General features: G+C 40.1%; 1 protein-coding gene and 1 long non-coding RNA gene across 3 annotated transcripts in view; both read right to left on the bottom strand.

The window, feature by feature from the left end:
* The window catches only part of NRXN3 (neurexin 3), a 1709419-nt gene that overhangs the window by 1409892 nt on the left and 273625 nt on the right, over window positions 1-25902 (bottom strand). The window lies entirely within an intron of this gene.
* Window positions 1068-24854, bottom strand: LOC144589155 (uncharacterized). Its single transcript, XR_013545076.1, has 2 exons — window positions 24561-24854; window positions 1068-23869 (listed from the first exon to the last, which is right to left on the bottom strand). It is a non-coding gene; the product is annotated as an uncharacterized LOC144589155 (long non-coding RNA).

The raw sequence follows: 25902 nt of genomic DNA, 5'->3' as shown, positions 1-25902 counted from the left end.
AAAGCTGTTGACATGGTCCAGAGGAACTACCTAATGGGCCAGAAGGATTTTTTCAAATTGGGCAAATTTTCTGGACAGAACTATCCTGGCCAACATTCCCTCTAATCCCTCCCCTGCAAACACAACTCTGCCCTCCCCCAACAGGGTGCAGTTGTGACCAGAATGAATGCGGTTGGAAATTATCACTGTGGGTGCACGGAGGAGGAAAGCTGAGTGGAGGGGGGGAGAGTTGCACACACTCACACAGTCACGCACCTTGGAGGAAACCTTGGTCTTGGCATATCCCTTTATTTGGCAAGAATAAGGAATATGTTGCCATGGGAGCTAAACAGTTAGCTAATTACATCTCAGTACAGGAATATTTTTGAGAATGTTTTGAATGGGAAGAAATATAAGAAATTGAGGGAGTATACAGTAAGGAGTTTGTGTAAAGCACAAAGAAGGACTTTGTGCAGTTTTAAAAACAGAGAGGTAGATAGCTTTTTCTGGACTCCATAAATTACGAGTGTGTCATTGTGCTGTTTCCCTAGAGACCCCATGTAGGGGCCTTTTGCCAGAGTGTTTAAGCTGTACCTTCACCTATGCTCAGTGCATGTATCTGTAAATACTAAATGCTAATGTTATGATATAAGCCTTCAGAGACCTCCTGCCAAATAAAGTCACATCTGAAAAATACCATATTTTCCATGTATAAAATGACACTTTTTTCTAAAATCATTAGAGGAAAAATTGAGGGTCATTTTGTACATGGAAGGAGGCGGAGGCAAAGGGGCAGCCATGCTTGGCCGCCTCTCGCGCCTGCCCATTGACTGCTGCCATTGCTGTCTGATCACCTCCTCCAGTGTGACTGCCAGGGCTCACCTCCAGTTCACATCGCTGCCTTGTCCCCTGCCCGAAGGGAGCCTGCAAGTGGTGCTGGTAGAGGTGATCTGGTGGCGGTGGCATCAGTCAATGGGCAGCAGCGAGAGGCGGCCGAGCTGGAGGTGGAAGTGGAGTAGCCACACTGATCTGCTCCTCACGGCTGTCCACTGACTGCTCCTCCGCCTCCAGCAAGGGACACAATGATGGGGTCGTATACATTGGAAGGTCGTATACAAGGAAAAATATGGTACTAGGTGCCTAGAATTTCTCACCAGTTAGAGAAGCAGGATTAGTGTAACAATATTCTAGGGCCAAGCACCAAATGCGCAGGGAAATGGCTAATGGTAGATTTCTAGAGGAGAGGTAGGAAACTTGGTGTGTTAGCTGTGTTAGATTGCAGTTGCCATAAGCCCTAGTCAGCTTGGTTAATGGCCAAAGGTTCAGGAGACTACAGGCAACCATCCAGAGAATACCAGATAGTTTTTCCATTCAAGAGAACACAATGTGCGGACTGCCATGAAAGATTAACACTGGAATAATATTGTGCAGGTGGTATCAAGGACCAATGTTGTCAGCTACACTTCATGCCTCTCTGTAGACCAGGTTGCCAACCTGGAGGCCATGATATGTAGTTCAGGACACTTTTCTCTAGCAAATAAATAAATGCTCCAATCTTCCCAACATTTCAGTGGTGAAAGCTCCATTGACAGAATGCTTGGGAGCAGGCTATGAATTATTAAAACAAACATCCTCATGTTCTGCTATTGCGTGGCTTCCTGTATCAAAATAAAAAGGGATTAAGACTCCTTCGTAACTAAACTAAAGCAAAAGATGGGCTGCTCAGCTCCTGACATGCACTCACTCTCTCAATTGGGACTTGGATGTAGGCAGAGCAATGGAAATCAGAGTAAGAAGAAGAAGCCACACAGATGCTTTAATATCCGAGAAAAGGATACCAGAGAATCAAATACACACAAAAACAAACTCCAAAACCGTTCTTCTAAAAAAGCTGTTTTGCTGCATTGAACTGTAGACTTCCAGGTATCTACTATACCCCAGGGTGGGCATAGTGAAGCCCTGGGTCCACATCCTGTCCCAAAGGTTGCTTGTCTGGGGCCCATTGTATTCCCCTTCTCCCTCCTTTTCTGGCAGATATGCAGCTATGATGATTCACCTTTTAAATAGGCCATAGTCACCCACCATTTACTACTACAAAGCATCTGTTTTTCAAGGATTTTCAGTCATTTCCAGCTTCAATTTCTGCATTTTCTCTCCATTTTAGGTGGTGTGTGCTGAAGACACAGGAGTATATGCACAGATTTTTCTATCTTTAACAAAATAGCATGTTCCCAACACATCAAGATATTCTGTCCAGAAAAAAAAAAAACTGACTACTGTGAGGTTAGTTGCTTTGTTTCGTTTTTGTTTTGTTTCTGTACAAGAAAAAAGACAGGCCATTTTTTCTTTTTTTTATAGGAGCATCAGGAAAAAAAACTGTGGCTTATTAATAAAATCTATTTATCATTAAATGTGTTTTGCATATAAAACTTTTTTCTATGTAGCACAGAAGTAGTATTGCACAGAAAATTGTTTTCACAAAAAAGTGTGCGGCTTCATTTTTACAAAAAAATATATAATCAGGAATTCAAAAAGTCATGAAAACTCTCATAAACTCATTCAGCCAGAACAGACATATTTTAATCTTTTGTTCTCATTTCTGAGTACAAAATAAGTTGTGATTTACATTCCCAATCCATGCAGCTGCCATTGGAAATCAGCCTCTGGACCCACCAAAGTTGTTCATGACTACTGTATACATTTCTTTATATGCCAGATTCTGATGCCTTTCAGAATCTCTCAACCAGTAATGGCCACTACCCACACTAGCTGGAGCTTCTGTGAGTTGGCATTCAGAAAAAAAATGTCTCCAACCTCTATATTTATATTTTTCCAATGTTTCCAACAGTATCTCTTGTACTCCAGTTATGCACTCCAGCCCTGAATGAAGTCAATGGATACATTTCCAGTCCTCATGGAAGTTGCTATGAGAGTACAGGACTTGTTTTTGTGTGTGTGTGTCTCTAAGCCCCTCCTCATTGGCTGGCACGCGAAAGCCATCCTCACCAGTCACAACCAAGAGACTCTTTCTGCCACCAGCTGGGATTGATCCGACAGTTTTGCCTTCTTGTCTCATCATTCTGTCATCACCCTCCTCCTCTTCCTTTAGATCAGCCTCCTTTCTCTGCATCAGAGGCCAAGGCCAAGACATAATGAGAAACATCACAATGGAAGAACATCCTTGCCTTACTTCAGCAACAGAGAACAAGTGAGCCAGAAGTGATGCTCAAGATCCAACAGCTAGCCTGGAGGCAGCAAAACACAGACATGGAAACCTGATGCCAAGGGAGGTACAAAATCTATTCATACTTCAAACTACAAAAATGATAACTGTCTTACATAAATATGAATATCACACTCCACATTCACAAAGTATAAGAGGCATTACTAGTATGAGATACCAACAAGGTTCTTTCTTTTGAAAATGTTGTGCAAAGATTGGCAACAAAATTCCTTGTGCATTGTTCAAAATAGGGCATTTGAAATCATGTACTGCTAATGGCTCCATACTCAACTGCATATCTCTATTCATAAGCAAGAACTTCCTGATGTTGGGTTTGACTTAGCTTTTCAGATCATTCTTAAACTCAAAGAACGAGGATTAAACCAGATGTAATGCTTCTGTGTCTCTGCCCCGTTTTCAGACAGATAGCTTTTTAGTCTGCTTCAGCAACAAGAAAAATGAAAACAAAAACATGGTAGGCTCTTTAAGACTAAGAAATGTATTATAGTGGAATAACTATTCTGTTTTTTTCTGATAAAAAAAAGCAAAGTAGTTTTAGAAACAATAATATTCCCTAAAATAGGAAAAAACACAGGCAGGCAGGAACTTTACTTGTTGCAGTTTCTCATTTTCTGCCAAATTTAGAGTTGTCTAGCTGGCATCTAGAATAGATGTGGCAACTTAAGAGGAAGACAGAAGAGAAACTAGAAAAGAGCTATATGACCTAAGTATAAGACTGTCATACAATAAATCTGGACATGTAGAACACACATTTTAAAAATGGTTAAATGGAGGTGAGAGAGAAGGAATTATTTTGGGATGCAATTCTTAAAAACCAGAGTTCAATTCAGTATGGTCCAGATGGCAACTGCCTCAACTTAGTCACAAGCAATATGAATTAACTGTCTCAGCTTTAATATAGGATCACCAGAGGGTTTTAGGAATATAAATAACTCACAATGTGGTGGATAGAGACAACTATCAGTATATCTTAGCCATAAATTGGGGGGTGGGGTGGAAATGACCTGACTCGTTATATTGATGAATCATAGAATAATGGAGTTGGAAGGGGCCTATAAGGCCATTGAGTCCAACTCTCTGCTCAACCAGGAATCCAGATCAAAGTATTTCCACCTCCTGAGGCAATTTGTTCCATTGCCATACTGCTCTAACAGTTAGGAAGTTCTTTCTGATATCCAACTAAAATCTGGCTTTCTGTAACTTGAGCCCATTATCATGTGCCCTGCACCCTAGGATGATTGAGAACAGATCCTGCCCCTCCTCTGTATGGCAACCTTTCAAGTATTTAAAAAGTGCCATTATATCTCTCCACTCAAGACTAAACATACCTAGTTTTTTCAGTCATCGGGCTTAGTTTCCGATCCCCTTATCATCCTTGTCACCCTCCTCTGAACTTGCTCCAGTTTGTTGCCATCGTTCTTAAATAATTGGACATGGTACACAATATGAGGCCCTAACCAGTGCTGAATAGAAGGGAACTACAGTAGTTCTTCACATGGAGACTAAATTTCTGTTGATGCAGCCTTAAATAGCATTTGTCTTTTAGTTGAAGCTGAATCACCCTATTGGCTCATATGCTTCTCACTTGTACTATTACTGAGCCAAGTACCTCCCATTTTGTAACAGATTGCTTGGGGGTTTTTTTGTCCTTAGGTGTACAACTTTGCACTGTTAAATTCCATTATGTTGTTTTCTCCCCAATGTCTGAGCCTATCAAGACATTTTTGATTCCCCCCCCCCCGGCTTCCAGGCATTAGCCATCTCACCAAATTCTGTGTCAATCCCTAGATTTGATAGTCTTTGCACTACCACCCTGATCCAAGTCATTAATAAAAATACTGAAGAGCCTTGGTCCCAAGACTGAGCTTTGTAGTACCCCACTTGTTATTTCCTCCCAGTCTGAGAAGGAGCCATTGATACACACTCTCCAAGTACTGTACAATTCTGTAACCAACTGTGTATCCGCCTGGTAGTTATTCTATCCAGCCCACACCTACTTAGCTTGCTAATCAGAGTATCATGGGGTATTTTGTCAAAAGCTTTGCTGAAGTCAAGATATATTATGTCTAAGGCATTCCCATCATCTACCAATCAAAAAAATGTGACATGAATAGCCTGGCAGGAGTTCTTGACAAATCTGTGTTGGCTTCTATTTATTAATGCATTATTTTCAAGATGTAAATAAGAGCAATGAAATAAATATCACAAAGCACCTTATACTTGGGAGTGTGTGTTAAAATACTTTGACTAAAAAGATTTATATTTAAAGATTTTCCTCAAAGATAATTAAGAGAGGTTTTCATGTATCCTTCTATAGTGGGGAGAGTAAACTTTATTCTGTTGAAGGCTCCATTCCTTACACCAGGGGCGGGCAATTAATTTCTATAGGGGGCCACATGAAAAATCTGAACTGTGTTTGGGGGCTGAACCAACTTTACCTAAAAATAAAAGATAAGCAACTGATCAACTTTAGACAAAAAGCTATAAATGGTTTTGATGTTCAACTTGTTCAGTGAGAGAAATCCAGTCTGTCTTGGGCTTGAACAAGTGCTTGAACACTGGACTGGAGCACCAACCAGTGGGCCGGACAGGAGTGGCTCACAGGCCATATGTGCCCCTCGGGCTGTACTTTGCCCAGGTCTGCCTTATACACTATCCATCAGGAGCACCATTCAAGGCAGGAATGGAGCCAACACTGGTGGGTCCATTTGTTTTCTCTCTCTTTCCCCACCTTCCTGCCACCCTTTTCCTCTGTCATATATACCCATCTCTCTCCCCCTCAACATTGCCCCCTCCATCTTTCTCTCCCCCAAAACGTCCTCTTAATCAGCATGCTGCCAGGAAAGGGTAGGACACGTATGGCAGAGATGTGAACTGATGACTTATAGAGGGCTTTTGAAATTAGACTAAGGGCAGGATGCTATCCTAAGGTGACAGGTTGATGTTTCATTCTATGTAGTAAGTGAAAACAAATCTAATTTTTGCCTACATTTTTGACAGTCCTGATAGCACACATCATATTTTGGTCTAGTACAGAGTTACTCACACTGCTCTCCTCATTTTACTTGTTGCCCTCTCCTGCCCTCAGTGATATCATAAAGCAGATAACAGATGATCAGCTACATCATACTTTAATGTCATCATCCTTTTTCACCATGCAGTCCTATATTTGGTGTGGTCATCCACTGGACTGATTTAAGATAGAGGAAGCAAGAGGATCCAGAGACAATAACAGCAAGATTTTAATAGGTAAAATATTTATATACGTTTTTGCAGGTTGTTTTTTTTTTTTAATAAACTGATATTCTGTTTTTAGGTACAAGCTAGTAACTGGAGGATACTTGACACTGCTGTAGTGAATTACATTTGTGAGCCTAGGATCATCAAATCTGTTTGAAAATGTAGGTCTCACCACTTTGCCTAATGTTGATTTAAACAACAAGGAGTTACCTTTCAGATGGAAATTTACCAAAAACTGAGGAGAGGTGACATCTTCAGAAACTGAGTAAAGCAATATATTCTTGACACTAATTCTTAGAATAAAATTAGAGACCAAGCTGCTCTATTCCACCTTGAGAGAATGCACAATTACCTGACTTCATTTTTGGAATAAACATGAATTTGTTACTGAAGCAACAGTTTTCCCTACTTTTTTTAAAAAAAGTGAGGATGGGCATAGAATTATAGAACAATAGCTGAATAGCTATTGATGTTTCACTGTGACAGGAACCATAGTTTATTTCTCAAATTGCCAATTTAACCATCTTCTTTATTTCTTACAATTCCCTTCCTTCCTTCCTTCATTTTAGCTATTCAGTAGAACAGGCAGTTCTTAGGGGTGACAAAGTACAGATAAATACAGACTTGCAAAATAAATATAGTGAAGAGGTACACTTCCTTCCTTTCACTCCTACATGTCACAAATGCCTCAAAATGTTCATCAGATTTCAACAATGTCAAAAAACTAAGTTGGGGACTACTTAAATATTCACATAAAAAAGCAAAGTTTAGCATATTATCTCCCACAAGATGGTAGAGAAAATACAATTTCTTTTTCGATTTCATTTCACTTATATCTTTAAACATGCACAGGCCAAGTCTTTCTAATATATCAAAGCTCATTGGAATTAGGAGGCTCAAAGACTTGATAGTAGTCAAATATTTCATTAAATATACAAGCAATCATTAGGGTCCTCAGAAATCATCCTGCACTCACCTATGAGGTAAGGGAGAAAGTGAATTGATGTAACTTTGGGCTCTCACAGTTGCAGAAGTGTGAAAGGAGAGTCAGAGCTAGCTGACCATTTCCTTCATAACCTACAAGCACAAAGCCCTTCCTTGGGTCAGAAGTTGGCCATCTCAACTATTATATATGCAAATGTAAATAAAAACAGCATTTATTTCTTTTTTTGTCTCAGAAAAAATATCATCATTTCTCCTGTTGAAAGTGTTGTTTCACATTTCCTTATCCACTGGCACAATGAAAGCACATGATGGACATTGTTAACTCCTACAATGTTCTAAATTTTTGTTCAGTCTATATTTTGAAGCAAATCATCCTCCAAATTATTCAGACTGTTGCACAGACCAAAGCAAAGTGTGTTCTTTATATACTGCCCCATAGCACTTAAGTGGTTTACAATTCAATTATGCAGGCTACACATTGATCTCCCTCCCACCTCATCCCCAGCAAGCTGGATACTCAGTTTACCAACCTCAGAAGGATGGAAGGCTCAGTCAACCTCAAACCAGCTACCATAGCCTAGCAGGCTTGAAACTCATGAGCAGTCTTTGACTACAGTACTGCAGTTTGAGCACTGTGCCACAGCCTGGCCATGAGGCTCCTCATGCAGACCAACATACAGTTGGAATTTAATATGTCCGTGGACTTGGTCATGTACCTCTGATTTTAAGGGAGGAAGGAAGGAAAAGAAAGAAAAGAAAAGAAACTCTTAATCAATTGCAGAAATCTTACATTTAGAAAGGCATGCCTTCAATGTTTAAATATGTATTTTAGTTTTTAACATTTTTAAAGAAAAGGAAGCTAAAAACTGAACTTCCAAGTAATATCCATCAAGAAAGGACAACTGAACATCTTACTCGAGATGTGAGAATACTAACATTCAAGCAATGAAAACTGATGGCAAAAATGATAGACATTTCCTGTGAATACCACCAGATTCCTGTGTGTGTAGCAAAAGGTATTTTTTTTCCCTTATTTATATGCAGCAGCAATTTAGATAGCTACTTTACATTGTTTTCCGCTCCCCATTTTATACTGTCCCTCCCCCTATAAAAATTGTAAGGTTCCTAGGAATACAAAAGTAAGCTTTGCGACTAAACTTGGGTCTCCCTGATTTAAGTCCCATAGTAATCGTTATACTATACTGGCTGCTTCTGATCAGAAGACACTGCAGTATTTAAATGATGCCAAGAATGAAACATACTGATAGAAAAACAAAGCATGTATTTAATTGGCATAATATGGGGGGAAAAGCATATTAATGTGCATACATGCAAATTTGCATAATAGGCAAATAAGGCTGCCTAATAATAATTTGTATAATATGCAAATAAGGCTTCCTGGGTTTGGAGAAGTAGAGTATGGCAACCCTAGTTGTGACCCATGTAGACCATCTGGCTCTTGGAACAAGTCCATTAATTCGTTTGCCAGAATACTTCATTTCAAGGATGAGAAACCAATCATTAATTTGAAAGGCAAAGCTCATTTCATTCATCCAGGTTTTCTAGTATACAAGTTTAGAACACAAGGGGCAAAAGCAAGCTCTGATCTAATCAACTAGAGATGCCAACTAGGGAAAAGTCAAACTATCTCAACTTTATCTTCACCACAAGCTAGTCTTACTCTGGAGGAGGGATTACTCCAAGGTTTTAAGAAAAAAAATGCAGCGCCAGGACTCAGCTCTCAATCAGTAACAAAATACCTCCAAAATATGTATAGTGAGTTCACCTCACAACCTCAGCAAACGACAACTACTTCAAGACTAACTGCCAGTCATTTCTGATGGAAACACGCAAACTCCTTGCTAGTTCCTTGAATTGCCCCTATCCCAGTCACAATTAAAGGGAAGGGGAGCATTCCTTAATCAGAAATCAGAGATCCCAGTTAGAGCTAAGGATGTCATTGTTTTAAATTTAGCTCTTGAAAAGGAGCCTTATGTACATAGGTAGGTATTCAAGATGTGAGATGACAGATAAAAATAATGAGCACAGACCCTGAAATTTGATTACACTGATGGGGGTGCTGCACTTTTGCTTTCTTACTCTGATATGCTTTTAAATTACTTTCTATATAGTTTATGTTTTAATATGATAATCTGATTCTGTGTTTTAGCATTGTAGTTTACAGGTTTTAAAATGCATTTTCCCATGATTGTGAGCTGTCTCAGGTCCCACTAGTGACACAAAGGCATAATATTTATTTGTTACATAAATAAATAAATAAATAAATAAATAAATAAATAAATAAATAAAGAAAGAAAGAAAGAAAGAAAGAAAGAAAGAAAGAAAGAAAGAAAGAAAGAAAGAAAGAAAGAAAGAAAGAAAGAAAGAAAGATTTAGCCCATTTAATCCTAGAATATCCCAGCAAGCATGCCTAGAGGACATGCTGCCTGGGTGACTTTAGTAGGTCTAATAAATAATACATACCAGTAAACAATATTCTAGGCTCTAAACACAGGTTCATTCTCTAATTCCTGCTACTTGAAGAAGCAACAACCAGCTCTGCACATCCAATCCCTAGTTTTGCTGGCCTTAAATCCTGTCCTATTCTGTTGACAGTTTTATTCCAATTTAGATCTTATGCATATGACTTGCTTTTGGTAATATCTTTTTTCCCCCTAGTGCTAACTGCCCCTCTGTTGCTGGGTTCTGTCATCAATAATCAATAAGAAGGTATTTAAACCCAGGTCTTGTGAGTCTTAGTCTATCACTCTATCCACTATACCAGACTGGGCAAGCCCATGTGTTCTCTACCTGCAAATAAATACTGCAGATAAATATATAAGTAGTAAATCAAACTTCTCAGGAGAACACAATGTGTTTCTTTCTTTAGCAAGTCAATATATTTTCCTGAAAAATTTTGGGGGACATCTTTTGAGATTTCTCTGACATTATGTGGTCATGGTTTCCTGATAAAATCTGAATCTGCACAGAATTGTTACAATTCTTTCACCAAATGGTACCTTTCCTGGGACAGATTCCATGGTATGTTCAGAATTTGGGATTTTCATGCACAAAGGAATGACAGGGAAAAAAGTTAGAAAATCTTATTGCTCAGTCTCAGCAAGAACATCAGCATGAGACTAGGTAACTAATTGAGAAATTTTTCAAGTACTCTCTTCATGCAAATGATACGCAATTGCTCACATTAGTTCAGGATCAGATAAGTTCAAATAAGAATTCAGCCAAGTTTAAATTCCTCAAATACCCACTCCTATTTGAGATAGGTTCCTCCATTATATATACTGACTAAATCTTGCTTACTTTGTGATATTTGAGGAGACTGCCATACATCAAGACACTCAACTCTTTTTTGCTGTTGTTATTTATTGATCTTTAAAAGAGAGAGAAAACAAACACCTACTACAGTGACTAAGCCATTCTGCCCTGCAACATTTTTTGATTCAAATAAGCACAGCAAAACAAAAGCCACCAGTGCTGACCTGATCATACATCAAAGCTTCAATTCCTTGATGTTTAATTTAACCTTTAAAGGAGGATAGTCTTTTAAAGCCAGTTGGTTAAAAGGGACTTAAAACATCAGCACAGGTAGCCAGTAAATGCAAGCATGATGTATTCATCACATACATTTCAACTCTCCATTAGTTACATGTTCAAGTGACCACAAAAGTGTTTGGTTGCCACTCATGACTCCAATTTCCATACCCAGCACCACAGAGGATGTAATGTTCCCCATTTATTAGGTCAATGGTTCATGTTTTGTTATGTAATTGTTCATGCATATTCATGTTGCTGAGAGGCGGAGCCCAAGAGAGATGCTATAAGAGGCAGAGGCAGAGGCAATCAGTAAGAGTGGAGTGTGTGTGAGAGAGGAGTAGTTAGAGTGTGGAGTTTGGGGAATTCTGAGGTGTGATTAGAGTTAAGAGTGTATTATCAGATAGAAGATTGTTGTTAATAATAAATTGACTTAAAGAAGACATCCATGAATCACTATCAATAACTGTAATCAATAAGCAAAAGTTCTATTTAAAAGACCTTGAAGTGTGGACTTGAATCTTCCTGAAGCAATGATGATTTAGTGATCACCTGGTGGCAGCAGTGTAAAAGAGGGGATTGTTTGCCTTCGTGTGCTCCGAGGCTTGACGGTCAAGCAAGGGGCACAAGGGGTGAACGCCACAATTGGTGGCAGCGGTCGGATACTTTTTATTTTTTTATTATTAGACTTATTACCTCACCCCTCTAAACAATGTCTACTCAGGGCAGCTAAGAAGGAAGCCTGAGTTTGGACTCGAAGAAATCCAGTCAAGCCTGATTTTAAAAAGAATTTTCTTGAGTCAAGGATACCTTTTAGATAGAGGTCTGTGGCAAAGAAGTTTGCTTCCTCACTAGAGCTTTTGGGGAAAGCTTAATGGTGCGGGCTTCTGAACCCAGATCTGGGGGGGGGGGTATAAGTTAGGAAATGACTCTGAAAGAAAATTCTTGTATTTTTACCTCATGATTTGAAGAAAGACCCTGTGGGCTAGCTTAAGGCTCAATTCTCTAATAGTTTAGAGAGCACTTGAGAGAAGGGCAGAAGCCAGGGGTCAGAGCAGATCTGAGGGAAGAAAGGAGAAAGCCTTTGTTTGAAATAGGATTATTTTAGTGACTGGAAGTAATAGAAGAAAGACAGGTCCTTTTAAAATCAGTAAACACTCTGTACTAATCATCCCAGAAGTAAAAATGTCACCCAAACGTACTAAAAGGGGGAGTCCTGAGGCTGAGGTTTTACCTCACGAATTGGAGGGTAATTGGGACCCCTTAATTCAAATGGAACAGGAGAAAACTGATCCTCAAGAGGCACAAAGATTACCTCATGAAAAGAGGAGCCGTTTTGAAATAGTTGAGCAATATGAAGCTCGGGGGGATGATGCCTCAAGGAGGAAAGGTGTTATAAGCCTCCTAGATTTTCAAAAATGGAGATTACAAATGGAATTTAATATAAATGAATTCATGAACAAAGAGAGAATCAGCAGTTTAGAAAGGAGAGGAAAAGCTGAGCAAGAGGCCATTCAAAGGGCGCTTGAGCAGGAAAGAAGACAAATAGATTTGGAAATTAAACGGATGTTGTTTCAAATGGATGTACAGTGGTGCCTCGCTAGATGATTGCCTCATGGGATGAAAAACTCACAAGACAACTGGTTTTTGTGATCACTATGGTGCCTCGCAAGACTTTTTTTCTATGACCGTGCTTCACAATACTTTTTTTTAGACCAATGCTTCACAAGACTTTTTTTAGACCTATGCTTCGCAAGACTTTTTTTTTTTTTGAGACCAATGCATAGGGAACCTTGCAAGACAATTTTTTCACAAGATGACGATTTTTGCAGAATGAATTAAAATCGTCTTGCGATGTACCACTGTACAGTCTCAGGTAGATTTTGGCAGGCAGCGTTGGGACAACAATAAGCAGCCCTTTGGTGAAGATTGCCTCAGCAAAACAACAAGAAGGGAGGGCCAGGGTAGTGCTTTGCCTAGATTGGCCCAGCCTAGTCCTCAGAATCGAGTGAACTCTGAGGAAAGGTTTACCTGATCTCCTCAGGATAAGAGACAATACAATTGTACAAAAAATAAACCTAAAAATGTGGAGAATAATGGCCAGATCAAGAAAATATACTGCCTGGGAACTGTGGAGGCCTCTGAGAGTAAAATAGATTCCCAAACCCTAGAAGCAAACCGGGGATGCCCCAGTTCAGAAATAAACCATCAAGTAACCAAAATGGCTAATGAAAACTCTTAATATTCCTTCCTGTATTGAGGAACAGATGAAAGATTGTACTACATGGATCCCTGAACATCCACAGAAATCTGTGACTGATAAAGACCGGATATATGGAGAGGGGGTTGCAGTTGATAGAGCATGTTAAGAGTGTTTTTACACGTACACACTCACCAGGAGGCCAGGAATCGCCTACTGCAGTAGAATTGGATACTGTAATACAAGGGAGCCTGGAGGGAGAGGTTTTCTTGGATACCCAGCTTAAGAGTGGTGCTGAAGCTGATCTCAGGCTTTTGAAAACCTCAAACAAAAATAGTTTGGCTCAGGAGCAGGAGGAGGACACTATTTGGGTAGATTGCTTTGAAGCAGACACCAGTACACCCACTTTGTTGTCTCCTGAATACCCTGGATAAGGAGCTTTTATATAAAGAAAAGTCCTTAGAGATGGCAGAGCCAAGCTTGGGAAGTGCTCCTGGAAAAGAAAAGAGCTTGTATGAGGCCCAGGAAAGAACAGTCTGTCCTGAGGACCTAGTAGTAGAACTGAGAACAATAGAGGGGAGAAAATTGCTTTTGGCAGGGGTGGAACAAGTAGACATTAAAACCTTGCAAAGCAAACCCTTATCTAGTATATCATTGAATGAAGGAATAGAACACATGCAGTGCATTTAAAATGTGCTGCTTATATAACGCCCCATAGCACTTCAAGCACTCTCTGGGCGGTTTACAAATTAATTATGCAGGCTTCACATTGCCCCCCCCCCAGTGAGCTGGGTACTCATTTTACCGACCTCAGAAGAAGGCTGAGTCAACCTTGAGCTGGCTACCTGGAATTGAACCCCAGGTGGTGAGCACAGTTTTGGCTACAGTACGGCAGTTTAACCACTGCACCACAAGGCTCTTTTTAAGATTGCACTTAAAAGACCCTCGCTTGAGAAGCTTAAAGAGACCCTTGATAGTGGTCCCCCACATAGGGAAAACATGATGATAAAAGTACCTGTGGGCAAATACGTGAGTGAGAAGGAGAGGGAACTGCCTATCCTTTCCCTAGCTGAGAAGGTGAAGCCCCGAGCCAGGCTTAAAGCTGACGTCACTATAAAACGACCAGCAGACGACGTCCTGTGGACAACTGAGTGGCCGATGACCACGAGTCGAAGGAAAAGGTTGCAGAGGAAGGAGCCAGTGGTCAACAGAGGGACTCCTGAGTGCCAGCAGTTGTGTGTTCAGCTGAAGGAGGTGGTAATAACCGGACCAGTCGTCAGCGCACCTGATTACAACCTTGAGCCCACCCTCTTTATAGATGCTTCGAGCTATGGACTTGGAGAGTTGCGGTGCCAAGCAGATGACCGCAGGAGTATGTCAAACTTGGACAAAAGAGACTCAGATCGTGCCTCGGAAGCCAAATGACGGGGGGGGGGGGTAGACATTTGTGAATGTGATGAAATATTGAATATCCATGGACAGAGACATGAAGAATGATACCAGGACTTTTATTATACAGTCGTGCCCCGCTTAATGATTACCCCGTATAATGACGAATCCGCTTCACAACGATGTTTTTGCAATCGCAATTGTGATCGCAAAACAATGTTTTAAATGGGTTTTTTTCCGCTTTGCGAAGATCAGTTTTATGCTTCGGGAACCGATTCTTCGCATTATGAAGATCAAAACAGCTGATTGTCGGGTTTTCAAAATGGCCACCAGGTGCTCAAAATGGCTCCGCGCTGTGTTTTTGGATGGATTCCTCGCTCTACAGGCACCAAAAATGGCTGCCCCTATGGAGGAATCTTCGCTGTACGGTGAGTTTTTCAGCCCATTGGAACAATCTGAACAATTTTCAATGCATTTCAATGGGCTTTTTTATTTCGCTTTACAACGTTTTCACTCTACAGCAATTTCGCTGGAACAAATTGTCGTTAAGCGAGGCACCACTGTAAATTGAAATGAACTATGATTCATAGTTTACTTATTTATATAAAAGTTTCCTTATTGTGATTTCTGTAAGGTTGCTAATGTTAATGAAAAAAATAATAAAGTGTAAATGATAAGGTGAAGTATATTACTGAATATTAGTAAATTGTTTAGAGTATAAGGAATGGTAATTGTTTAAAATGTTTAGAGTATAAGAAATGGTAACTGCTTAAATTATTTAGAGTAATAGGAATGGTAACTGTTATATTGAATGTGATGTTACCTATAAAACTATGAAATGTTACGTAAGTTATGTAATTGTGCCTGTTTGTTTAGAAGGAAAAATGTGTTTCCCCTCCCAAACAAACATATTTAAGGGGGAAGGTCTATAGCATTCCCCATTTATTAGATCAATGGTTCATGTTTTGTTATGTAATTGTTCATGCATATTCATGTTGCTAAGAGGCGGAGCCAAGAGACATGCTATAAGAGGCAGAGGGAGAGGCAGTCTATAAGAGTGGAGTGTGTGTGAGAGAGGAGTAGTTAGAGTGTGGAGTTTGGGGAATTCTGAGGTGTGATTAGAGTTAGGAGTGTATTATCAGATAGAAGATTGTTATTAATAATAAATTGACTTAAAGAAGACATCCATGAATCACTATCAATAATTGTAACCAATAAACAAAAGTTCTATTTAAAAGACCTTGAAGTGTGGACTTGAATCTTCCTGAAGTAATGGTGATTTAGTGATCACCTGGTGGCAGCAGTGTAAAAGAGGAGATTGTTTGCCTTCGTGTGCTCTGAGGCTTGACGGTCAAGCAAGGGGCACGAGGGGTAAATGCCACAGATGGATTTCTGCATTTTTTGAAATTTTACCAGGTACAAATTACTACCTCAACATCGGGGGAATGTGTTGGGTGTTGACATACTGTACTCCAGGCCAACTCTCATCTAACCTTCAGAAAGCCTGTGAAATCTGAGCTTTTCAAACAGGCATATAAGAATATCCTCCCTCCCCTGTTGAATGTATTTTGATGCTGCTGCTACCACTTTTTATTTATATTTGATTCTTTTTAGTATTTGTTCTTACTATTGTTTTGCTTTAAAAATTATTTTTGAATTATGTAAGCTGTCTTGGATCAGGACAGAAATGTCGTTTTTTCTCTTTTTCATTGATTGTTAGTATTTGTGTGATTTTTGTTTGGATGGGTGGGTATGTGTTTCTAATTGTTGTTGGCCACTCAGAGTAGTGATTCACCACTAGATGGGTAAGGTATATATTTAGCCAACAATGCCCGTCTACACTCTATATAGAACAATCTCTCTGCAAAAACACACACACACACACACACACACACACACACACACACACACACACACACACACACACACACACACACACACACACACACACATGGACACCAGAAATGTTAATATACAGAAACCTGTTTCACATCACTTTAATTTACCTGGATACTTTGCACAAGAATGAAAGAAAAATTACAGGAATCAAGAGAGAGCGAGAGAGAGCTGAAATAAAATATACACATGCTTAAAACCCACCTCAAAGGACTCAATATAAGCCAATGTTTCTTAGTTAATTGTAAAATATAAAATATTGTGTTGTATCTGCTGAAATTCTCAGTATTTTCCATATGCCCATTGAACCACCCAACAGTTCATATGCTATGTCCTTACTATATATATGTGCCACCTCAAAAGGCCCATTGGTGATTAGAGATACTCCTTCCCATATTGCTCCTGCTTGTTATCTGTAGCCTGGGATTAATTTAGCCACCCATGATTGTAATTGTTTACAGAACAATATTTCCTGAGAGGGGAAATGAATATCCGCAAGGGTTTAAAATGTCATTGCCAGGTCAACAACCTGTGCCCAGATACAATCTCTGATTCAGGGTCATGTATAGATATTTGCCATGTAGTCCCATTCTCATGTCTGAGGAAGAGGACTTGTCCGTGAAAGCTCACATTAAAATATAGCCCTTTGTCTTTAAGGTGTAACAATATTTTTTGTTGTCTTCTTTATTTATTTATGTCTCTTTTTTTTCCTAATATGTTATATTCTGTTTTCTCATCATACAGTGGGGTCTTGACTTGAGAATTTAAGTTCTCAAGTCAAAAAGTCTGTAAGTCAAGTCTCCATTGACCTACAGTGCATTGAAAACCAATTAATCCTGTAACATGCTGTTTCTGTTCCATTTTGGTTTTTTTCTGGTCTGTAAGTCAAATCTTAGTCTGCAAGTCAAACCTAAATTTTGCGGCCAGAGAAGTCTGTAACTCAAAAAGTCTGTAAGTGAAGCCGTCTGTAAGTCAAGGGTCCATTGTATCATATAAATAGTTACCCACTGTTTATTTATTTATTCAAATAAACTGTTATAGCTTCCAGCCCTTTCATTGTGTTAAAACATCATTTTTTGAGCAAGTATTTACAAAAGTGATCTACTGTACTCTGATCTGGCTTGTTTATAATAATTAATTTATAACCCACATTTATACTCTGAACACCTTCCAACAAGATAGCTTTATATGCGATGGATTATTTCATGTACCTTTTAACAACAGTATTTCAGAGTCAAACCACAGTGAAAGCAGAACCAGTTCAGTTTCTTGTCAGTTATTCTACTATCTGCCATTTTTTTATTCCATTAAAAAAAATGAACGTAATAACTACACTGTCCAACTCTGCCATACATAGTTACCATTGTATCTAAATTGCCTCAAACAATTGTCAACTATGAATAGCTTTAAGAGTGGAGGAACATGTCTGCAATGAAGGACTGTGGGAGGACAGAGTAACTCCACTCTAGACCAATGTTGCTGTCACAGGACAGCAGCAGAAGGCAGAAAATTCCATTGCCTCCCCTTCCAACATCAAGTGAAGGCCAAACTTAAAAGGCAAGAGGGAAAGCTGAAAGACTGGTTCAGAAATAAACATCCTGAAATACAACTGAGTCCATAGTCACCTTCTCCATGGCCCCTGAGCAGCAGGAACAGGGGTGATGTGTGCAGGTCTTCTATCGATTCCTTGAAGGATTTTTCATCGTGTGTTCATCCTCTTTCTCATCCACGAGGTCCCTGCTGTGCTATGAATTCTGAAATTTCAATAACTCACTCGCAATCCCTGATTTAATTCCATTTTCAATCACTCCTTCAGGAGTTTAGAAACCACTTTCTTAGACAGCTGGATCCACAGGGCAAGTCAAGATCATTGCCATAAATTTGGAAAATGCATTAGTTCCTTTCCATACTCTGGAACCTATTATTTGGTCAATTAAAGATTTCCAAGTGCCAACCAGGCATCAGGGATACATTTGGTAAGCACACCTCTGACAAATTCACCTGAAACCTGCCATCATTTACAGCATGATGGATGCTTGCGCCCAATATTTTGCTAATATAACAGATAGGCCAGGTTGGAGAAAAAGTTTAACCCTGGTATCCTAATGGAAGACTTAATCCAGTTGAACTTTACTAATAGACTAATACTGTAAACACCCTTCATATCTATCACATATGTATCACCTGTGGAATAAATTAGATCAGGGCTTCAAAAGGTAGTTATTTTTGAAAAGAAATTAGTTACAGTTACACGTGTGTGTGTGTGTGTGTGTGTGTGTGTGTGTGTGTGTGTGTGTGTGTGTGTGTGTGTGTGTGTGTGTGTGTGTGTGTGTGTGTGTGTGTGTGTGTGTGTGTGTCAGGCAGCAGCACAAGGCACAACACAAGCAAGCACCTGAACCATGTGGCATCCTTCTTCCATCATACAGTAAGGCCACATACTAGTAAATATAAAAGTAATGGAAAGTTAAACTCCACAAAAGTAATGAGGGCAATTTACAAGCCTAACACAATGTAGTTATATTTTTCAAAAGGAAATGGAATTAATTACAAGTAACTAGTTGTTTGGGGTTATTTGCTCCTGAGTTACTAGAGCACTGATTCTCAACTGTGGGTCCCCAGATGTTCTTGGGCTACAATTCTCCAAAATCCTGGTCAGCACAGCTAATAGTAAAAGCTGCTGGTCATTTTAGTCCAAGAAAATCTGGGGACTCAAGATTGGGAACCATTGTTAGAGTATGCTAGAATTGTACTGTCTTCTCCATTTAACAACTTTAGAAACCCAAACATATTTATGTTTTCAGTTACCACAGCATACATAGGATCCAATACATAATATATACTGCTTTTGCTCTGGGAGAAGTACTATTTGATCATCATAAATTGTAGGTCAAGACTGAAAGAGTGCAGATCTCCCTCCTCTCTGATATTTACAACAATTACTAATGACAACAAACTGTGCTTACACTGCACTGTGCAGCCTGCAAGCACTCTGCAGTCATTAATTAGTTCATCTTGTTTCTCTGGTGACCATCTGGATCACCATCAAATTAAGACATGATTGGAAAACAGCCTCAAATGTGCACAATAAATTTGCTCTTTAGAGGATGCATAGTAAAATAAAAGAGTTTTAATTGGGGCTGTTCACATACTTGTTTTGTGGCTTCCTTCAACAATAATCCATGGTGATATTGACCATAGTTTGGCATGCAGAGAATAAGCTACAAAAAACATCAAATCTATGGTCTCCCTTCTTTTTGTCTCGGATATGGGCTGCAGAAGGAGTTTGGCAGTGTCTACTTCCCACCTCCATTAATGGTTAGGTGCTGTTTTAAACCTAAATTATGGCTAATGTAAGCCATGGCAAATTGAAATATGCCATCTTTTTAACTCATGCTCTGATATTGGCTTCTTTCAAGCTACAGTTAAGATTAACTGCAGTCTCTAAAGTTTGAACACAATAAAGGTGTTGCTAATGGAAATCAGAAGGAGAGTCCTTCTCTCTCTCTCTCTCTCTCTCTCTCACTCACTCACTCACTCACTCACTCACACACACACACACACATCACTTTTACCATATGAGGGAGGAATCAAAGCACATCGTTCTATTGCTAGTTTGTGTTGTGCTGCTACCTCAACTGTTCTTCTTAGTGGCAGAATGAGGAAAATCATGGCCAGACTGGAGAACGGAAAGAAACACAGAAGCCCAAGGCTCATTATAGCTTGTTCTCCTTACACTGTTATTTAGCACACCATCTTAACGTGGCTGTTTCGTGACCCTGGGGGGAAATTAACCCTGCAGCCATTTCACTATTCCAAAGGTTCAGCTTTTTATTTCTCATTTGCAGACCTATACTGACCTGGTCTATCACACAACAGTCAGATACATCATCTTGTTCTTATACCCACTGTGGCGAAGGAAACCACTTTGTATGAGGATTGGGGAGCAAAGCCAAGGAAGATGTTTTGTCGGCCTTCCCCTACATGAAACCCTCCAAATGTTTTGGACTTCAACTTGCAGAAGTCTGATCCAGCACAGCTAATGGTCAGAACATTTGCAATTTGTCATCTAAGAGATCTGGAAGGGACCATGATGGATTATGTGAATTGTCCCTAACTGGCAGGTCAAAACAAACAAATGCATAAAAGCAAAAACAAAAAAATGCAGCATAAATCAAAAGAGGGCTATCACTCATATAGCTCTCTTGGTGTTGTCTCTCTTTATCTCCATGTATTGCACAACCCTGCTTTACCATGAAGTTTCTTAAGCACATTTTCCACCTACAGAATGATGTCCAAGCTGTTGAAACCCAAGCCAGAGGATAAAATGCAGCATAACCCCCATACATCTTCCAATTTCTAACAACAGGGCAAGAATCAAACAAACATGATGGCTGTTTACCACTGGCGAATTCTAACAACAAGCAATTTATATGCACTCATCAAGGAAGAGGCAAGTAGAAGCAAATATTATGGTCATGTTCATTTGTTTTTTGATTACAAAATGTATGCAAATGAAGAGCAGCCATCAGGCTCCTGGAGAAGTGCCAGAATGATTATTAGTGTCATGAAATGGAAGTGAGGTGGCAACAGGGCACATTGTGCCTGCAAGAGAGAGTCAAGCAGCTGCCATCAAATCCATCTGGAACAGGAAGTCATGCCCATGCCAAAGGGTCAGGTGGAAGATAAGCCCTACAGTAACCTGTCTTCTTTTTCTTTTCTTTTCTTTTTTTTTTTGTTCCAGGGAACTGAAAAATCTGTTCGCAGTGCAGCTGAAAGTGTGATAATTACAGAGTGACAACCTCCACTGTCATTTAGGAGGCAGCATCCCCAGGAAATCTTGCTCTGTAATCAAGGAAAGAGGTGCAATCAGGCCCCTATTCAGGCTGCGTTGAGAAACACCCCTGCAGGAGGCAAAAGGCTTTGAGATGTGGCTTTGTGAAGCTGGCAGTGATGGTACCTCCATGGTTCTGCTTGCTACCACTGCCACTCACTACACAATTCCCCCTCCAAGCTCCAACTGCAAAACTAAACCAAAACTTGGGAATAGATGCTGTGCTGGAGAAACGCATGTCTTTATATACTATGCAATCTGGCTGTCACTCTTTGACAAACTGATCTGACAGGAAGGACACAGGAGCTCCTCTTCATTGTAGAATTCATGTTAGACGTACTGTATGTGGTTGTCCAGATTAACATCATACTATCAGAAGTACCAGAGCTGGACTATTGAATAGGAATGAAATTTTCAGAATTAACAAATTTTTATTCCCATAATTTCATGAGAATCCTCCAGAGTCAAATAACAGTAGTAAATGCCCTCAAACCAACAGGCAGTAGAGCAGCCTTCTTATCTCTGTGTCATTTCTGCACTGTTTCTGTGAAGCAAGAAGAAAAGCACCCAGCTGCAGTGTATGAGTCACAAGGATTCCTTGAGCCTTGTTAAAGGTTTATGGGAGGGTGAGTTCTGATAGAGGCTGCCTTCATATAAAGTGTGTGGAGGCAGCTGGGTGCTTTCCTTCCCACTCTACAGAAATGGAGTGGGAACATCAGGGACGTAAAAGGGCTGCTCCGTCTTCCTCCTGGTTTGAGGGCTTTTACTCCCGTAATTCAGCCTGAGGCATTCTGGGTGAAAATATCTTTAATTCCAAAAATCCCATCGCTGTTACTGGATAGACTCTTACATAATTGGAGTTGCAGTAATACGGTGTACACTGAGAAGGACATAGGCCTGCTAAAGCCACATGCCAGCTTTCCTTGTGATTGTATGTGTAATTTTAAAAGATAACACAGGGGGAAAAAAACCAAATGAACACAACCCTGTGTTAAAAATACATGCTATTAATATACATTGTAGTGATAAATATGTGCACCTTACAACACAGTGGACTACAGGTCCCATCAGCTCTAACCAGCATGCCTAATGATAAGGGATGATGATGTAACATCTAGAAGCCACACATTTCCCATTCATCATGCCCCTGCTCATAACAGAATCAGACTGAGTGGCTTTGCCACAGCAGAATATCTGAAAAAATGACCAGACGCATGAGGAAAGTGCTTGCATAAATGTCTTTGCAGTTCAATCAGAGTGAACTTCCTACGTACTGTGAAATTCTCTCTCAACAATGTGCGAGTAAAGTAATCCTATGACAACAGAAGAACATGCATAACACTTTGTTGTTGTTTTGTCGTTAAGTCGTGTCCGACTCTTCCTGACCCCATGGACCAGAGCAAGCCAGGCCCCCCTGTCTTTCACTGCCTCCCAGAGTTGGGTCAAATTCATGTTGGTAGCTTGGATGACACTGTCCAACTATCTCATCCTCTGTCGTCCCCTTCTCCTCTTGCCTTCATACTTTCCCAACATCAGGTCTTTTCCAGGGAGTCTACTCTTCTCATGAGATGGACAAAGTATTGGAGCCTCAGCTTCAGGATCTGTCCTTCCAGTGAGCAGGCAGGGTTGATTTCTGTCAAAATGGATAGGTTTGTTCTCTTTGCAGTCCAAGGGACTCTCAAGAGTCTCCTTCCAGCACCACAATTCAAAAGCATCAATTTTTCAGTGGTCAGCCTTCTTTATGGTCCAGCTCTCACTTCCATACATCACTACTGGAAAAACCATAGGTTTGACTATGTGGACCTTAGCTGGCAAGGTGATGTCTCTGCTTTTCAAGATGCTGTCCAGGTTTGTCAATGCTTTCCTCCCAAGAAGCAAGCATCTTTTAATTTCGTGGCTGCTGTCACCATCTGCAGTGATCATGGAGCTCAAGAAGGTAAAATCTGTCACTGCCTCCATATCTTCCCCTTCGATATGAAAGGAGGTGATGGGACCAATGGTCATGATCTTAGGGTTTTGTTTTTTTATGTTGAGCTTCTGACCTTTTTTGCGCTCTCCTCTTTCACCCTCATTAAGAGGTTCTTTAATTCCTCCTCACTTTCTGCCATCAGAGTGGTATCATCTGCATATCTGAGGTTGTTGATATTTCTTCCGGCAATCTTAATTCCGGTTTGGGATTCTCCAGTCCTGCCTTTCACATGATGAATTCTGCATATAAGTTAAATAAGCAGGGAGAGAATATACAGCCTTGTCGTACTCCTTTCCCAATTTTGCACCAATCAGTTGTTCCATATCCAGTTCTAACTGTTCCTTCCTGTCCCAGATATACATTTCTCAGAAGACAGATAAGGTGACCAGGCACTCCCATTTCTTTAAGAACTTGCCACAGTTTGTTGTGGTCCACACAGTCAAAGGCTTTTGCATAGTCAATGAAGCAGGAGTAGATGTTTTTCTGGAACTTCCTGGCTTTCTCCATAATCAAGCACATGTAAGCAATTTGGTCTCTAGTTCCTTTGCCCCTTCGAAATCCAGCTTGTACTTCTGGGAGTTCTCGGTCTACATACTGCTGAAGCCTACCTTGTAGGAGTATAACCTTGCTAGCATGTGGTATTTGACTCCTGTAAAACTGAATATAATAAATCCAACATACTCCAAAGCATGTTGGAAATGTGATGAGGAAATTGGTACGTATTTTCATATGTGGTGGGAATGTAAAGTGGTTAAGAAATTTTGGGAATTGATTTTTAAGGAAATGTGTGATATATTTGGTAAAGATATTGATTTTAATGCCAAAATTGCTTTATTGTCAATTTTTGATAATACAGATCTGGACCATCACTCGAAAGAATTAATCACTAATTTTATGACAGGTGCTAGAATATTAATAGCTAGATTTTGGAAAGACAAGAAGGATATTAAAATTGAAGACTGGTATTGTGAAGTATGGGACATTGCATTAAATGATAAATTGACTATGGAACTTAAAATAAAAAGAGGGGAAATAAGATGTAACAATTTCTATGATATTTGGGGTAAATTTGTGGAATTTGTGTTAGTGAAAGGAAGGGGGAAAGCCTCTAAAGAATACTCAATACAATTTTGGAGAGGTAATCTGTAAGAAAAAAATTATTATAGTAAATAGAGTCCCGTGGGTATGGGGTGCACATTAGAATTTAGTTTATAATAAGCACTATTACTTGTATTTTTTTGTATTTTTGTTATGTATGTCTTCTTTTGTGTATTTTCTTTGTATAAAATAAAAAAATTTATTAAAAAAAAATAACCTTGCTAGCATGTGAAATGAGTGGAATTGTATGGTAGTTGGAGCGTTCTTTGGCACTGCCCTTTTTTGGGATTGGGATGTAGACTCATCTTTTCCAATCCTGTAGCCACTGCTGAGTTTTCCAAACTTGCTGGCATATTGAGTGTAGTACCTTAACAGTGTCATCTTTTAAGATTTTTAACAGTTTGACTGGAATGCCTCCACTGGCCTTTCTGTTAGCCATGCTTTCTAAGGCCCACTTGACTTCACTCTCCAGGATGCCTGGCTCAAGGTCAGCAACCACACTATCTGGGTTGTCCGGTGTTACATACAGCATTGATGTTACCTGTCTGTCATGGGTTTGGAGGGAAAGTTCCATCCTATGGGGAGTGGAAGGCGGGACATCAGGAGGAGGGGCTGTACTGTATATATATGTGGAGCGTGTGTGGTGAAGTAGAAGAGGGAGATGCTGAGAGACACTGGGTTGTGACGAAGCAGCAGCTGGGAAGAAGAAGCTGTTGTGGGAGTCTGTGTGTCAGACAGGGTACTACTGTGTGTCAGAGTACCAACCTGATAGGTTCAGGTGTCTGTTGGTTAGCCAGAACTGATAGGTTCAGGGTCTGTGCTTTAAGTTAAGGGTTCTGGGTGAACCAAACTGTATGCTTGTATGAGTGAGAATAAGCCACGTTACTTTATTTTATTCACCTAATCATTTTATTATCCCTGTGTGTATTTAAAATAAACCTTATTCCTTATTTGTTTGAAAATCCATCCCTGGTCTGTGTGACTTCTTAAAAGGAATGGTTGGTGGCAGCTTAGTGTAACTGTGTGACATATCCCAGTAGGTCTGGGTTTGTCACATTGATTGGTGTCCAGCGTGTGGGATACGACTGGTCCAGTTGTCCAGCGGTCCAGCAAAGCCTTGGCAAGTGTGCCCAGAGCAAGGGGGGTCTAGTCAGGGACAGTCTGAGGCGCGTAGGTAATCTTCTAGGTGTACCTCACGGGGAGGTGCGCTAGTAGAAGAACGTGCCAACTGGGGAGACTTAGATTAAGGTGCTCTGAGGCAGCCTAGTTTTGGCGGGAAAAGCTGAGGCAAAACTGCGTAGTAACAGTGATCTAGCTTGCCAGCTGAGAGGCCCAGCAGAGGGGGGTAGGCTCTGACTCGATACTGTTGCAAGTTTAGTGCTGAAGAACAGCAGCAATCTCTAGGGAGAGCTGGTTCTGAGGCAAGAAGGAAAAAAAGTGGTCGTTTTATTTTGAGGCTTGACTTTTTAAAGCAGCCTGTTCTGAGGGGGGATTATGCCCTTGACTCGAAGCCAGATGGCCGAAATGAGTGAAGTGAAAGACCCCCAGATTGACCAAGG

This window comes from Pogona vitticeps, chromosome 1 (assembly GCF_051106095.1).
Source record: "Pogona vitticeps strain Pit_001003342236 chromosome 1, PviZW2.1, whole genome shotgun sequence".
Classification (NCBI taxonomy): Eukaryota; Metazoa; Chordata; class Lepidosauria; order Squamata; family Agamidae; genus Pogona; species Pogona vitticeps.
Note: the sequence above shows the minus strand (reverse complement) of the source record. Positions and strands in the feature narration are given on the sequence as shown.